Source organism: Chamaea fasciata, unplaced genomic scaffold (genome assembly GCF_029207755.1).
Source record: "Chamaea fasciata isolate MVZ Bird 193981 ecotype frontalis unplaced genomic scaffold, bChaFas1.0.hap1 SCAF_1, whole genome shotgun sequence".
Taxonomy (NCBI): domain Eukaryota; kingdom Metazoa; phylum Chordata; class Aves; order Passeriformes; family Sylviidae; genus Chamaea; species Chamaea fasciata.
The window spans coordinates 125473442-125490826 of record NW_027094086.1 but is presented as its reverse complement, the minus strand read 5'-3'; the positions used below and the strand labels follow the sequence as shown (position 1 = coordinate 125490826).

The following is a 17385-nucleotide window of genomic DNA, read 5'->3' as shown; positions in this document are numbered from 1 at the left end:
TGTATTCCAGAAACATGACCTTAGGTCCAAACTGTGCCAGTTTAGGAAATGGCTCCTTCTAACTGGAAAGGAGTGCTTTGAAGACATGGCTACCATACTCTAGTTGACTTGCAGTTCTCAAAGACAATTATCTTCTGTAAGCTAAATGAACACTGTTTTCATCTTGGCAATTAGTGAGCTACAGACAAAACAATATCTTCTTATTATTGGTGATAAAAGAATAGAATCCAGCTATTACTGTCTGGCTAGGATTACTTTGAACCAGCAGTAAGAGAAAATAATGACACTGTAAAGTAAGACTACTAAAAGTTTTAACTTAATTCAAATAGAAATTATCTTAAATTAATGCAGTTTCTTGTGAAACATTGATCTTATAGGCTCAGTTTTCATCTAGAGATTTGCACTCATTGGTGATTTTCATATAGGAGCTAGTTGCACTTTTAATTATGAACCCACATAAAAAGATGCAACTGTACCAGAGCTTCATACTCTGCTCACTTAATCAATGCAGATACTGATATTTTGGAGAGGTAACTGTCGATGAGTGTTTGAACTTCTGTGTTCTGTTTATGCAATGCAAATTTCAAACCACAGTACCAGCTCTGGGATTCTAGGCCACTGAAAGGAAGTCTGAGGGTCTGAAAGGAAGACATGGATCAAGAGTGACCATTAGAATTGAGCAGGTTTGCTGTTTCAGCAGTTAGAGTGTGGTATCCACCAGGTTAGTCTCAAGCATCCCATCAAATTTCAAAGAGACGCTGAATATTTTATTTTATTTGCCAACTCTTCATCAAAGTATCAGTCTGTAGTCTAAAAATCTCCACAACAGGTGCCATCATGCTGTGAGAAGCAGAAAGTGAATTTTCCCTGTTTAATATGCCCTTTTACTCTTAAAGCTTGATGAGTGACTTCCTGCCTTTGAATTGTGATGCCATCTCTGGTGCAAGCTGGAGATTGCATTTAACGAATGGCCACGTAACTCTGAATTCTGGAGAAACCATGTGTGTAACTGTTGCTGAGAATTTATGTATCTATCAACACTTGTTTAATCCCACGTCTATCTCCACATGCTGACCTGACCTTGTTTTCACATTCTTGACTTTATTATCTTTATGTAAATCTCCATTTATATCCTTGCACATTGAAAATTTGATCCCACTTTGTCACTTAGAAATCAGATAAGGATTAGCAGAAGAGAAAACTCAGTGGAGGAAGCTCACAACACAATTTTGGTTCTTTCCCATCTCCTAGTATAAAAGAAAAAGCTTATAGGAATTGCCTAATGTTTTGCCTCAGTAGTAAAAGAATTGTGATAGACGTTCAACAAAAAGAGTCAATACTGGTGTACCAAAGGAAATGTCAACATCCCCCTTGTCATGAAAACAAGAATTGACTTTTAGGAGATGGAAGAAATTACAGCTTAAACAATTTAGCCCTCTCTTATCCTTATGCAAAAGATAGCAATGCCAAGGATTTCTGGAAGGTTCTGCATAAAGTGCTTGTGAGGAAGGTTGGTGCAGCCAATGTATCCACAGGAAGCAAGTACAGTATGATAGGGTGAGAAAGATGGGAAAGAGATTACAAAAGGCAGAAGTCACAACTTTTTTTTTTCTTACACAGTTGATATTTAACTCTTCTCATCAAGATAAAATTTTCAACAGACCTATATGGAACAAGTGACTCTAGTCTACCCATTACTTTTCTCCATCTGCCAGCATCTTCAGATACACTGAATGGTAAGAGGAACGAAAATCTTGTAAGACAAATAATGTGGGGTAACTGGCTTTTTGAATTCCATGAATTTTCTCATTAGTTAAAGGAAAGCAATATTCCAGAAATATAGAAAATACAGAAAATAATCTGTGTTCCTTGTAGTTGCTGTATTTTGTGTGAACTTTTAGGCTTACTAAATAAATGAAAGAGAAGCCTTTTTTTTTCTGCATTAGTTACAAGGTAGAAACCGTTACAATAGTACTGCTACTCTGTTTCCCAGGTGACAATTCTTCAGGTTGGTTAGGAGAAGACAGTAATTTCTCTGTAGCAAAAATTAGCAAAGCTGAAAGTAGTGTGGTAAATGTTACCTTTAAAAGTTGCCACTAAAATCGCACATGACTAGTATCCTTGGAAAACACTATCTTCAACAGAAAAAGGTGAGTTATCTGAAACCATGTAAATGAAATATTCCATCCTGTAGTGAACAGGACAAAACAGAAATATAAATTATGCAAAATCATCATTTGGAAAAACCACAAATGCACTAAGAATTTAAAGGACTCTAGTACTGGAAAAGAGGGGAAATTTAGGTGTTTAAAGTTGATGTTACTAAGGGTTTAAATTTGTAAAATTATTTTGAAAACAATCAGGCCAAGACATGACAAATATGAAAATTATGGTTGTCATGGTCATAAATTCTTGGCCTTAAAAACTGGCCAGGATGATTTTATGCAATTATGAAGTAAATATATTGATCTGTTAGGCAATTAAATAAGACATTAGGGATTTATATTACTGGAAATGTTCCAAAGAGTTTAATGATTCAGAGTGCAAGAAAGGTATTTATATGGATTGATTAAAAAAAAATATGAAGACATCAAGTTCTTTGCAACTATAGTGCCTAAAAAACTTGCCTCACAGATAGATGCTACAGTATTTTTTAAGTTTAAATGCTGAAAGAAGAAAACTATAGAGTAAAATGTGTTAACTGTGTTATTGTTATTTCACCAGAATTCCTTTTTCTTGCTTGTTTGTTTTGTTTTGTTTTGGTTTTTTTTTTTTTTTTCACAGGAGGGGGGCATCATTTGTACTTTTCCTTTTCTCCATAATTCTTGTATGTTACCTTGGTGTTGCAGTCTACTGTAAGCAATGTTTTTAAGAAACCATAATCTTACCTCATAACACAAGCGGTCAAAACCAGAGCCTTACTGGTGTCTGAGAGCTTACACAATGCCACTTCACCCAGGGATACTATGTACCAAAAGCAGTATAATGCATTAGCACTGTAGCATGTGCTTCACTATTAAGAGTAATAACTCTGCCTCTCATCATGCAAAATGAATTTAACTGTAGGGCAGTCCTAGTAAATCTATGCAGATCTTCATTCTGGAAGCAACTCAATTTCAGCTATTAAATTTTCTCCTGTAATGTGAGGAAATGGTCAGAACTTAAAGATGGCAAATAATATGTTAAAATGTGCTGAAAGTAGCAGAAGAGATAGGAGGAGAGAGAATGCCTGGGACAGAGAAGCAGCCTAAGACCATGCATTTGCTTATGGAATTGTACCCATCCATATGATCATATGGCAGCTGCTAGCTTTATAATTCTGAGAATGCAATACTCATACCCTTTCTGGTCGCACTTGCCCAACTATAAGTTTAATTTAATGACATACACATTATGCATTTGGTTTAATTTACTAATACTTCACAAATATATTCATCTTGTCAGATGCTGTGTTTTTGATATTGTTTTAAACTTTTCCTAGCTTCAAAGACATTTAAAGGAAAAAAAAATGCTTTGCACATTTGGGTTTTTTTTCCCCTAATATAAGGCAGAAGTGACAGTGTTCATAGAACATAATTGTGATAGCAGCGAAAGGCCAGTCAGGGTTTGGTCTCCAAAATACAGCAACGCATTCAGTCAGAAATGGTGCCCTAAAAATATTCATATTCCCTGTGCAAGCCTAGAATGAATGTAAAAATGAACCAAAAAGGTCAGGTATGTAGAAGAGAATTACGGATATCTTAAGCAATAATGTCATACTAACTGCTTAGCCATCATACGTTTGGTAGCAGTCATGAAATGTGTATTTTTGAGGTGACTAAGTAGGATGCCAAGGTTAGTCTTTTGCAGCTGTTTTGGAACATTTTTTCCATGAAGGAATGAGAAGTCTTGATCTGGTAATTCAAAACAAAAGCTTGCTGAATGCAACAAGGGTTTAGAAAATCTACCATATTCCTTTTTCTCAGACAAGAGGGAATAATGTTATCTAGCTTTGTCAGTTGTTCAGATGACTCTGACCATTTCCTTTTCCTCTAAAACTTACTGAAAATATTTCACTGTATTTTCTTCTTTCTCATTATACTGCCTACTGAATAAAAATGAGGGATTTTAAAATCGAAGTGGATAAAATGGTCAGCCACATAGGCCAGTGAATAACATATCACGTGCTTTTTCTGTTGAAGTATTTGGGGGGGTCGGTTTTGGTTTTCGTTGTTTGTTGGTTTTGGGGGGTTTTTTTTAATGTCTCTACGGAATGTTAATGGTGGAAATTGGTTTGGTTTGTTGTCTGGCATTTCTGGATTGTGACAGTTTGCCTGACAAGAGACTGATACAATTGACCTGTATCTGAATGGTTTTGACTGATTGATTTATATATGTATCCATAGATACTTCTGTATTTCTGATTTGTCTGACAAAAGATTGAACAGAACTCATAAATCTCCCAGAAAACTACTGGACCACATGTTTAATATTCTTTGAGATGTTTTTGTTCTGCTCTTTATCAGGTACAGGGAAATAACCTCAGCATACTCCACCAAGTATGCTCACAATATTGATACAACTGTTCGGATCCTGTACAACACATGGACAAAAAAAATTATGACCATCAAAATGAATATGGAATGAGTTCAAGTGGTTGATCCAATAAACAAAGCTACTGCAACATGCAATCAAGTTTATTATGTACATGAACAATAAACCTGGAAAATGGAATGCTGAGTAAGTAAAGTATTAGGAACCATTTGCCATTGCTTTGTATTTTGTGTTTATGTGTGTGAAACGTATTTTATTATCTGAAATCCCTTCTAGAGTGACCTGCTGTGCTGTCCAACTGGATAAGTGATTTATGTTAGTATATCAAGCAGAGTAATGACATTTAGAGAGGAAGAAGGAACTCTGTGCCAGTGCTACTTTTCTCCCTCCTGGAGCCTCACAAAATGTCATTTGTGTCATGCTGAGTGCTGTTTATTTTAGAATAATAGACATTTACAGGTTTGACTCCTAAAGTGCTCTGAGACAGCCTGATAAAATGGCACAAACAAAAAAAATAAATAGAAGAATTGCATGACTTCAATGCAGCATTACCAATTTCCAGCAGCAGCAGAACCAGCCTGTTTGTATTACATGAGAGTAATTACATCAGACCACAAGATGCTTTTCTATAGTTTAACATGTGGTTTCACCATAAGTTAAAGCATAACTAATGTTGAAACCCTTACTTAGGGGGCTGTCGTAGGTGCATGATGTAGCTGCTATACATGCATTGGTTCAAGTGATTGTGCGTAGTACGACTGAACAGTAACTCTTCATCAGGAAAAAAAAGTTTCATTTCCAGTGGGATCTATGAGTGTATTCAACCTCTTAGGTGACTGCAGAATCACAGAATGGTTTGGGTTGGAAGACCATTATATTCCAGGCCACCCACCATGGTCAGGAACACTTTCCACTGGACAAGATTGCTCAAAGCCTCAGTCCAACCTGGCCTACAACACTTCCAGGGATTGGGCATCTGCAGCTTCTCTGGTCAGTGTCTATTCCAGTGCCTCACCACCCTCACAAGAAAGAATTTCTTCCTAATGTCTAACCTAAATCTACCTTCTTTCAGTTTAAAGCCATTTCCTTTATCCTATCACTGCATGCTCTTGTAAAATAACCCTCTCCAGGTCTCTTGTGTGCTCCCTTCAAGTACTGGAAAGCTGCTATAAAGTCTCACTAGAGCCTTCTCATCTCCAGAGTACTTTTTTTCTGCCCAATAGATCATACCCTTTGTGACAACTTCTTAACCACTATTGTGTCTTTCAGGGGAAGGAGTGGTGTTTTCTTTGTTTGCTTTGGGCTGGATTTGTTTTGGTGTTCTTTTTGTTAATACATTTTCACATTTTCAGTAAAAATATTTTTCTTTCCATATTGTTGCTCCATAATGATTTCAGCTGGGAAAGGATTAAACTGGGAGAGGCGACAACGCTATTTATACAGTCAATAAGACTCTGAATTTCAGGAGGCATTTTTTTTGTCTCCTTTACAAGTCACATAGAATGTATCAGAAGACTTCCTCTGTTTTTAACATTCTATATAGAACTGAGTAAAGAATGAAAACACTGTGGAAGAGTTCAGGGCCTTTCAGGAATGTTTCACAAAAATTATTTCATAGAGAATGAAATTTATCATCCTGCATGCGTTCACAATTTATTTTAGGTTTTTAGGTGTAGAAATTTCTATGAATATCTCACTGAGATTTACTTTTTTTTTTTCTTTTTTTTTTTTTTTTTTTGCTTGTACAAATTCCCCTGAAATCTACCTGATCACTTCATTTCAAAGTGAAAGTGGTTTGCTGCACATCTGTCTTTCCAGGACAACTCAGAAAAGCTGTGTTACCAGTGTGTTCCCTTTGTGTGTCTGCTAATTACTGGTTCTTGGCTGTGAAGGATTGCTTAGCATGATGCGGAGGTGAAAGCATTAATTCAAAGCATCATAATAAATATAACAATTTGCAGTAGTGCTTGAAGTAAATATGATATGCGCAGTGTTGAACTGAAAAGAGCTTGAAGGCAAACATAATGGTTGTAATAATCTAAATGTAAACAGGTAGAAGGGATTACAAAAAAATGCTTGGGTGAAAATACTACATACTTTTGAAGACCATGCATGACTCTGACTCCATGCCTCCTGCCTTCCATCCCATCACATCTTTGTGGTCAGCTTGAAGCATTGTTTCACTGACCCATGCTGTTGCATTCTTAATTTAAACAAATATGCTTACCTTAAAGAGCCTTCAGTTTTCACTCTTTACACTAAAAGAAGTAACACCGCCAACTCCAGATCATTTTTTTTTCCTCAGTATTCACTGGCTTTCACCCTTTGACAGCATTACCATTGTGAGCAGTGTGGGTGGAGTGACCGAACTGCTTCTCCAGTTTACAAACCTCAGTTGTAATTTCCTGCAGACCTGAAATGAATTTCTACATCCCTCATGTCTTTTAACTGATACGTCTTGTGATTTATTAATTAAAGTTTAATCACATGTAGCCATGCTCTGTTGCAAAATATGTATGTCAGAGTTTTAATAGGGTTTGAAAATCCTTTGTTGGTTTTCTACAGGAAGAATACTGCCAGTGCCAGAGGGATTACCATCACCCAACATCTTGTACTGTATTTGGCAGAGATCCTAGGAAGATTCAGGGAGAGAAGTATTCATCCTTATTTTCATTTCATTGGAGAATAATAGATTTCTTTAGAAAACAGGTAAAAGATAAGTGTCTGCCTCTTTACACATTATCTATTCCTTTTTATCAAGGACTCACAGTTAATATATGTAAATGGTGTTGTGGCTATAAGAACATGTTTTGTTTCTTTTAAAGCATGCTTTGCTTTGATAACTTCAAATGGAAATTGTGCTTAAGATGGGAAGGAAAAAAATGACTAAATCACTTTCTACATGCTGTCACAAGAGTCTTTGAAATAGTTACATTATTTGAATTACTAGACTTTTGTCATATTACATGTATATAATTGTGGGCACAAATCTCACAAGTATTATTTTTTTTCTGTAATAATGTGGATTATTACACTTACTTATTCTCAAAGAATAGACTGGTTTCTCAGACACAAAATCAAACCTCTTTGAAGACAGGCAGGTAATGTAAATGCCAGGATAACAAAGTGCTGTGATTTAGAAGATTTGTCAGTAGTTACTGGCAGTTGTGGGAAGGGAGTTCCAGCTGCAGTGGCCATCATCACATCCAAAACATTGGAAAAAATAGTACTAATTAGCATAAAACACCTCGATAACTGTATTGCATCCAGTGAGAATGAAAAATCTGTCCTTGTAACATCCATCACATGACTTCTGACAAACCTGAACACCACACCTTCTTCATAACAAGTGGCAGAAGATAAGCTCCTCCATCAATAAGTATTATGCAAGTAAATTAGGATTTTGTTCTCAGTCATACTGTGTAGAAACCTGCCTCTTCTATTAACCTTGCAGTATCTAAATGTTTACACTTCTCTCTTGGCATTCACAGTGTCCAGAGATGGACATTTGAAATTCTGCCTGTTTGTGTTATTTCTGCTAATCAGGGGATTAATTTTCATCTCCTTCATAATTCTCAATTTCAGAAACATCAGTTCAGATAAGTATGTTGATATTTTATTCATTGCTTCCAAAATAAGGATCAGTGCACATAAATAAACCTGAATGGGCGTTGCATGTGTAAGTTGACTATTATACACAATATATGCTGTGCAAATACATGTGTTTATAATATCCCAGCACAGAATTATGCATTTTGTCTGATTTAAAAGGCGGAAGTCTCCTATACAACCCACTGAGAAATTCTTCTCTATTTAATGTACTCCTTGGGAGCAAAGACCATTGAGAAAACAAATGTATTAAGTCTGCCCACAGATCTTTCTCATTTAAATTTTTCATAATTTATATAAACTGTTCCAAGACTTTTTTTTTTCTTGGAAAAACAGTATGTTGGCAGATGAAACTACATTCATTGTTTGTGAATGTTTCTAAGATCAGTGAACAAAATATTGCTGCAGCAAATTATCATCTTCTATTTCTATTGACTGAGAGTGAATATGGGTCCAAATGTATTGCTGACATTTTGAGAATCAGATGTCCCATAATATAGCTGCAGTGCTTAAATGGAAGGAAGAACTTCATGCCTGTGATGGTTTTCAGTGGCAAGCAGTTGCCTAAAAAGACAAATTTTTTTTTCTGTGACAGTTCTTAAGTAATTTCAGATTCAGCCTCTAATAGACTGGCATTGATTTTTGCTCTGGTCAGTTTTTGAATGCAAAGCACGAGTCAGAAAGTAAGATGGATATGTACATTTTATAGAAAAGCAAGAATTCAACAGTCAGCACAGACAGGAAGGTTTGCAATGTGAGAGCTGCTTGTCTGCATCTTAGGGTAATCTGGCCTTTGTCCCGTGCTTAAGCAGTGGTATTGATTGGTGACCAGTGATGAGTGGTATTGCCTGGTTATGCAATTACCCTAAATGGAATAGTTGTGCTTGTGCTCAGACCAGTCATGTGTGTCCTAGGAAAAGGAAGAACAAATACACAGACTTAATGGTGGAGCTCATATACCCCTAACCAATCTTCTCATGCCCCAAATGATTTTGTGTATGAAGGATTTGCTGGCTGGTAGTACTTAACCTGATCCCCTCAGTGGCAAGGTTAGTAACACAGTTAGAGTGAAGTGGTGCAGCTGGATCACAGTTGTGTCAACCAGTAAGGCCCTGATGGTGTTGGAACAGGTGGTCTGATATGGGTGCAGCCTGTCTCTTACAAAGGACTTCTAGGCCCCTCTTCCAAAGAGATACCTAGAGGCACTGCACTGAAGAACTCTTCTAAATTGACAGGTATTTTCTCTTTCCCCTTCTAATTCTAAACTTATGGAAGAGATTGTGTCTACATGCTTATAATTGGGGTATCTCTAGGATAACAGTATATTTGAGAATATTTTGCATTTTAAATGTATCTCTGTAAAGATAGTATAGAATTCTATTATTGAACTCTGTGAAAAAATGTACAATCCAGTTGGAAATCATGACCGTGCTTTCAGTATTATTCAATCATACCCATAAAGAGGAATTTTTAAATGGCGGCCTAAAATTCTATTTAAGAATCTGCTTTTTTGGTTCATTGTTAGTAAATCTTGCCAAAATTAATTTAAAAAAAAATCCATGACTATTCAAACAACTATTTCTTTCATCAATTTTTCAACTAATAAAATGTCATGTCACTTTTGTCCCTTAATATTCTAAACACTCTCAAATTCCTCAAACTCTGTAATGACTTATCAATGTTCATGGTCTCACTTTTTAAAAATAATTCATCTTAAACCCAATAATATAAAGTCTTCTATTATCTGTGATTTTAATATTCTTTCCGTATAAATAAGGACATTAGTATAATTGTATGGAGGATACAGTCTCAGCTTCTGGTGCACTGCATAAATTTAATGAAAGTGAGTTTGAATTTTACTTTTCCTCAATGAAGATAATAAGATCTTTTCTTGCTCCTTTAAAATATATGGCATGTAAAGATTTGTGCTGTCAGTTCTCTTGGGGAATATGATGCCATTATTTGGATCCAGCTAGTTTACATGTCTGGACCCAACATCAAAGATTTTGGCTAAAATTTGCTGTTAATTTAGCTGAACAAATGTCAAGTCACTGCTTTAAAAGTATTAGAAGGGGATACCAACAGCGCAATTTTCAGGGATGTGGAATGATGCACATGAGAAAACGTGGATAAGTGGAATTGTTGTAGGAAAAATGAGAAGGGGAGACATTTGTTTAATAAAGATGTGTCTGTTACACATTGGAAATACATTGTGCTGGGAAAAAGAGTTCTTCAGGAAACTAAGCAGAGTTGTGGGCCTTATTATGTATATAAGCCACATCAGTGAGTTTTCAATGTTATACTGCATTAAATTTAAAGCAATTTGACATTTCTTGTACCACATTTATTTAAAAATTAGGCAGTTCTTTCATAATAAAACATCGCTACATAAAAAGAAATGTCTTGAAAATGTTAAACTAGTCTGGTTTAGTCTGGAAAAAAGTAATTTTCAGTGTGAAATATATTATGAAACCGGAATATATTAATGAAATATTTTAGTATTATGAAGATAAGCTTTTCTCTAAAGCAGTGTTTGTTCATTTTTTTTCCTAGTCCTTCCTTCTGACTTCACTTGATACATCCAGGATATTCTGCTAATGCTGCTTCAAAAACACTTTATTTTAGTGCCAAAACATACCTTAAGGAAGAGAAAACATTATTAAGACAACGTATGAAGAAAACACAGAAATGAATCTTGGAATATACAGCTTACTGCAAAGTGAGTGACTTTAAATATTGCTTCCTCTCAGTGAAGAGTATGTCTAAGTACCTTTATAATATAATACATCATCACAAATTGCAGCTTCATAACAATTAATTTTCTCTTCCCCACCTGTAGTCTTATATTAGAGACTGATAATCCAAGAAAGGGTATGAAAATATTTTTCATAGCTCTGTTTAGTTAAGTCAAAAAATTTTGTTTCAACTAATTACCCATGCTGATGACATTAATATTGAAATAACTGGCTTGAGGAGCTGGATTACTCTTGGCCTTATCTCATTTACTATAGTCAACCCAGACATGAAATCACTAGTTAAATCTCTTAAAGGTGTGTCCCATGATTTCTAAAATGATGATATACTCTGATTAAAAGGAGAGACATGGGATTTTATTCAAGTATGTATTTTCATTCTCCAGCTGAAAGCCATGAGTTTATTCATTATGTTCATTCAAATGGTACTTTATTTCAAGCTGTAGTGATATGATTTCTCTGCATGTACTTTTAGCTACACATTCACATCACTTTGCATTGTATTAACTAGAGGTTTTTTCTGAAGAATTTACCAATTATATCCTGTGATTATGGAACTGAAATATGGAAATAGTGTCAAAGTGATAAAACTGCTAAGCTGGGGAGCTCACTTGATATGGAACAGTTGTGTCTTTACATGATACAAATCACATACAGGAGTGGGTAAAATGGAAATGGAATTTAATTAACAGGTCTTTCAAGCCCATGTAAATAAAGAAACGTCCCATCTTATCCAACTCTGTTACTTCCTTTGGAGCTTTCACATCAGATTCTATGCTTCTTGGCAGAAGTGTGCATGTGAGTGGTGGTTATGTTGTTTAAGGCTTATTTTCTGTTATCGCTAGAAACATTGCATTCTTTTGGGTTTGGAATAGATGGATGAAAGCTTAAAGACACCAGAAGATGATCCTCTATTGCCCAGATGTTTTGTAGGTTTTGCATTTCTGCTTAGAATTAGAACAAAACACAGAAAGATAGTGATGTATGTGAGAAACAATGTGTGAGCATGAGGAAACTTGGGAGATAGAATTAGAAGTAAAAGATAAAATCATACATTTAATTTTTTTTTTCTGTGAGAAGGAAAGAATAATGACAAACGAACCTTATATTCACCTGATCATATTTTTTTTGATATAAATTTAAGAGATTTTTGAAAGAGGTAAAAGTACCATTATTGGGAGAGTGTTGAAGTGGGAGATTGTCTTCCACTGAAACTACAGATTCAGTGTAAATGGGAGTAGTCAAGTTCTTTAGCTGAGAGGGTAGTGTAAGGACAAAAGGAGCCAATTTTATTAGAGAAGTCATCTTGATGTCAGAATTTCTGTAGAAAAACTTTCGAAATGCAGACATGATGGAAACAGGAATTGAAGATTACAGGTCCGACATTGAGAGGGCAGATAACATCTTAGGAGGGAGTAAAAGGTGGAAGGAAGCATCAAGAGTCATCTCATCAGTCACCAGGGCCAATGAAAAGATCAGGATTCTGATGGAAACTCATGTTCCCTGAAGCAGTGAATGGAAGAATTGAGTACAAGGGAGGGAATGCTCAGCAACATGTGAGAGAGGGACAGGGAGGAGGACAAGTAAGGTTTGCTGAGGATCACTTAAATTAGGGTCCTAGCTGCTATCAGCAAACTGCTTATATCAGCATGTCCAGACTCATGTTTCTTCAGGCTTGTGCTGAGACCACAAGCTGCCCCCATTTTTGTTTCTGAGACCTCATGACCCAACAAAGCCTTTGGTTTTCAAAGCCAGTGAATACAGTTGGCACTGAAGAAATAACAGCCTTGTTCTTCTGGGAAGCAAATGTCAGCTATGTCTGGTTTTGAAGTGAGTTACTAGGAAGACTTACATAATTCAAGTCTTAAACCAGAGAAAAAATTAATTTTGTAGAATATGGTAGGGATGTAGGAAAATTACCTGTGGTTTGTCTGCTATAGGCTTAACAAGGTGAAGAAAGGATTGTTATATACTTGTAGCAGGATGCTTAGTTTTTTTGCTCTCTTATTGAGTCTTGTAGTTACTCCTAATAAAGTGTAACCAGAAAACAGAGCTCATTAGTGAAATTTGGATCTTTTCCATTCCCAGGCCATGTCTTCGGTATTTATTTTGAGTATTGTGCCAGACTGAGCCCTTTAGGAGGAATTTTACATCCTGCTTCTTTTACTGGAAGCAATATTACAAGGAGTTCTTTTACAATAAATAAATCTTAAAGGTGTAGGTACTGAGTTTTGTAAGACTGGAGTTTTTATAGCAGCAGATAAAATTATGCCCACAGTTCTACTACAATCCTCATTTTGGAAAGACCTGTAAATCTCCTACAATAATATACTCATTTGAGGGGGAAAAAAAGGCTGGGGTACCAGAGGGTGCTTGTATCTATTAAACTTCTGTGTTTCAGCTGCCTGAAAGGCCGTTTTGCTCTAAAGGTGCCTGCTTAATTAGATAATTGCACAGTAAGCTTTAATGGTTTTTCTAATTTCATTGAGGATTAATGTGTTGGGAATTGAAGCTATTCTTTGAATACTGGAGACAATTTCTACAATCTAGCATACTGACAAATGGGCAGGCCATAAGGGAGATATTTGCAGTCCTGCTGCATGTACTCTGTCTCTCAAGTGAGTGTATTTGTTCCCTTTTTTGCTGAAAAGGTGTTTCTTATGACAGACTGTCAGCCCAATACCACTTTCACTAGACTGGCCTTTTTGGGATGTTGCACAGCCAAACACAGAGAGTTTTTGGGAGACGAGCAAGGGTACCTCACCCTATTCTCTGGATGCAAACAGCAGTTCATGTTCTGTGCTAAGGCGTGTGCCCCTCCTGTGCTCCGCAGTACAAAGCACGTGGAGTTGTATGCAAAGCTGACCTCCTTTCCCTACTGCTCTCAAGCAACATTGTTTGACTAGGCTTGTGAATTATATAGTAGTCACTGATGCACTGAGCATGAATAATTCAAGATAGATTGAATTTTAAACTACTGAGAGCACTCTTGGAAGATAGATGAGCAGAGGTGGGGTGCAAGTCAAACCCTTGGCACCAAAGTACCAAACCTGAGGCAAAGGGAGCACCAAGCATTTAATTGCTTTTTCCATGTTGAGTGTTATGTATGTCTTTAGCATATGGGCAAGAGCAATTGGGGGAAAGCAGATACAGGCAGTATGGAAAAATGGACATATGGCATACAGAGCAATCCATGCCTCCGCTCAGGGAGGCAAAATACCTCCTGTCTCATGCCAGATGTTTTGTGTGTCCCTTCAGGGATGTTCTCCCAACAGATTTCAGAAACTGTCCAGTGTTTCAAGGATAATGGGGGAGTCAAACGATCTCTTCTTCACACTGTACATTTGCCCTTGCCAGATAAAACATTTTCCACATTTTCCCTTAAATGAGGGCCAAAAAATCATTTTCTTCTCTCAAAAAATCTAAATTTTTGATAATAGTTACTTCTGATTCTCAATGAAAGGGATACAATACAATTTTTTAAAATTAGAGATAGTATTACCTACTGTATTCCTGTCTACTTAAATAGCATCTATTTACTGTAGTGTGTATATCCTAAAAAGCATGATGAAGTATGTCAATATATCAAAACCAGAAAGCATCACTAATAGTGCATTGGTGTTCAATAGTGTATTAGTGTTTAAGACCATACAGTATGCTAGAGACTAGTAGCATTAGTTCCCTTCAACATAGTCATTAACAACTATCAAAATAAATAAATAAAATAGTAAATCCAGATGTCCCCTGAAGAACACAACAGATTCAAAAGCTAAATCCCTGCATATGCTTTTGAAAAACTTGGAGGCTATGATACTTTTAAGTGCTGTGATAATTAGTATCTCTCATTTTATTGAAAGTATTTTGGATTTTACCTGCCTCATCTTCTCTCCAGAAAGATACAATGCAAACAAACCCCTCAACACTAACACAGGAGGCTATAGAGATTTTTTTTTTTTTGTAACCTGTTGGAATTCTAAAATATTTCAGTAATTTAAAACAGCTAAGTCTGCCTGGATATTTTTCCTTCTACTAATCTTGAACTTCAGAGCTATCTGCCTTAGAAGCAGTGATTCTATTTACTGCAATATGCTTTATGACCAGATTTCTAAAGGACCTATTAGCTACACTTATAAGAGACAATACATTAATGTCAAATCAATAACTGTAGTTTTCTGTGTAGCTTCTTCATATAAAATATTTTTTCACTGTTGCAAAAAGGAGGTGCATATTTTTACAAAATATCTAATATGTCTTGATTTAAATAATAAAACCTTAAATCAGTTCATAGATTCCCACATGTAGGTATTTTTAGCACACAATTATAAAATTCCCTTTACTATTAGATAGTATTTAGGTTATTTTTATGTATTCCAATACTTTCCTGACCTTTCAAATCCTGAGATTTTAAAGAGGCAGTAGACATAAGGTCTGTATTATTTAAACACTGTAGCCTTTGAGGCATTCATAGTACAATAGTGTTATATTCCTTGAGATCAAAAGGCCAGCAGTTCTTGAGTAAGCACATCCCTCGTGGATTAATTATAATGAAATTACTCATTTGGAACACTATGCCAGAGCTTTGCACTATCCAAGATGCAGTAAAAATTTCATGTGAATGTTCTTTACACTGGAAGAAATGCTGCAGTGGCAAAAGATGTTTTATTTATAGCAACCCTGTCTATAGAGGAGAGGAAAGAGCTACAGCACATTTTGAGAGCCAATATTTTTACTGTAGCATGTATTTTTCCTTCAGCTGCCATACAGCTTTGATACTCAAAATAGATGAACATCATAGGAAGAATAGAAATGCACTTAGCTATTATCTTCATATCCCTCAACTTTGAAATCTGGAAATACCCCTTTTAAAAACTATTAGAGACATTTTTACTTTGAACAAAATACCTGAAAATAAAAATGTTGGGGCTTTCTGAAACATACTTCATTCTTGAAGATTCATAAATCATCCCCAGTCTGGTGAAGTTGTTGGGGATTGCATAAGAACCAAGTGTCCTTATAAACAGGACTGGTAGGTCTGTGGGCTCACATGGAGGCTCCTCTTCTTTATGGCTTTGGTCTGTGCTCCTAGTATCCAAACCAGGAGAAGTCCAGCTTAGCCTGTTTTCTAAGAAGTTGTTTATGCAACTCAGCAAATGTTCAAGACAAAAAGCAGAGCTTGTTCAAACTAAGGTAATATTATACTATTATAGTCCATGGATGGAACTGCTTCAAATAGCCAAGGGGAGCAGGGAACTTGAACCAAATAGACCAAAAGTAGCGTGGCAGTGTGCTGGAAATAAGATTTAAAGAGGTATCACAACAAACAACTCCATTTTCCCATCTTTTAATTTCTCTTCTGCCATGACTTTAATTTTTGTTTGAAAAGGTTAATTCCTCTGCAACCTCTTGGACCATACAGCTCCGTGGGCTCTAACCCTGCTCAGTTTTGGATGACTACCATCAAGCTGGAATTAGGAATAAACCTTTCCAATTAAAGAAGAAAAAATTTGAAGAGCAGTTGACATATGAGAGCTATGCCATGCTTGACATGATGGTGTCTTTATTCTCATACTGTTTCTTAACTTTTTTTTAATGAGTGGAGGATGCATGGTTTCTCTCTTTAATCATAGTGTCTAGGTTAAATCATCACAGCATCTTCTGACAGAGAGCAGTGCTGAGTGAGGGTCAAAGCAACTTTGACATTAGTGCAGATTTGTTATTTATGGACATGGCTGTGCTGTTCTGTCCCTCCAGCAGAGTTCACACTGGAGGGCAGAGGCCACACCAGATCACTGACATCGGAGGATACCTTCATAATGTTTGAATCATCTTCTATTTAGCAAATTTTCTTATATTTTTTTCCTATTTTCCTCAAAGGAAATTAATGACTTTACAACAAGTATGCTAGTTTATCCCAGACTCTCTAGAAATGCTAGTAACTGTTCAAAGTCTCACATAGGACTTCTTCTCTAAAAGAACCCTACAAAGCTAAACATCTAGATTACCTAAAACAAAACAAGATTAAAAAAAGTTTAATAGGAAATTGATGTTTAAAAGATATCTGTAGACAGAGACTTTGTCAATACAAATGCATTTTCTCTCTGTATTCTTTGGATCTATTTATTCTATCCAGGCTAACACCCATGAGATAGATCAGATTTCAGGTCCGGGGTTCCGGTAGGGACAGTGAACCATTTTGTTAACATAAACCATTACATTAAATTGGGCAAAACACTTTGATGCTCAAACATCTATAGATTTTATCTCTACCAATGTACTCGATGCAAAAATATTGGCTTTTTTGAGAGCTAGGAGCAAGAGATGATTGGTGTGAGACTGTACTAGAAACTATATCTACTGAGACTGTTATTTCTACTGATAAAGGGGATCATAAAGCAGATTTTCAGAGTTGGAAAGATTGAGGTGAGGTGGCAACACAATACTCTAAAGGTTACCCTGCTGCCTGCATGGTTGTCCCAGAATCTCTGACAAT

General features: G+C 36.1%; 1 long non-coding RNA gene across 1 annotated transcript; it reads left to right on the top strand.

The window, feature by feature from the left end:
• Positions 1-1627: 1627 nt before the first annotated feature.
• Positions 1628-7183, top strand: LOC136290136 (uncharacterized). The gene is made up of 3 exons (XR_010721019.1): positions 1628-1736; positions 4506-4719; positions 7099-7183. It is a non-coding gene; the product is annotated as an uncharacterized lncRNA (long non-coding RNA).
• The last annotated feature ends 10202 nt before the right edge of the window (positions 7184-17385 follow it).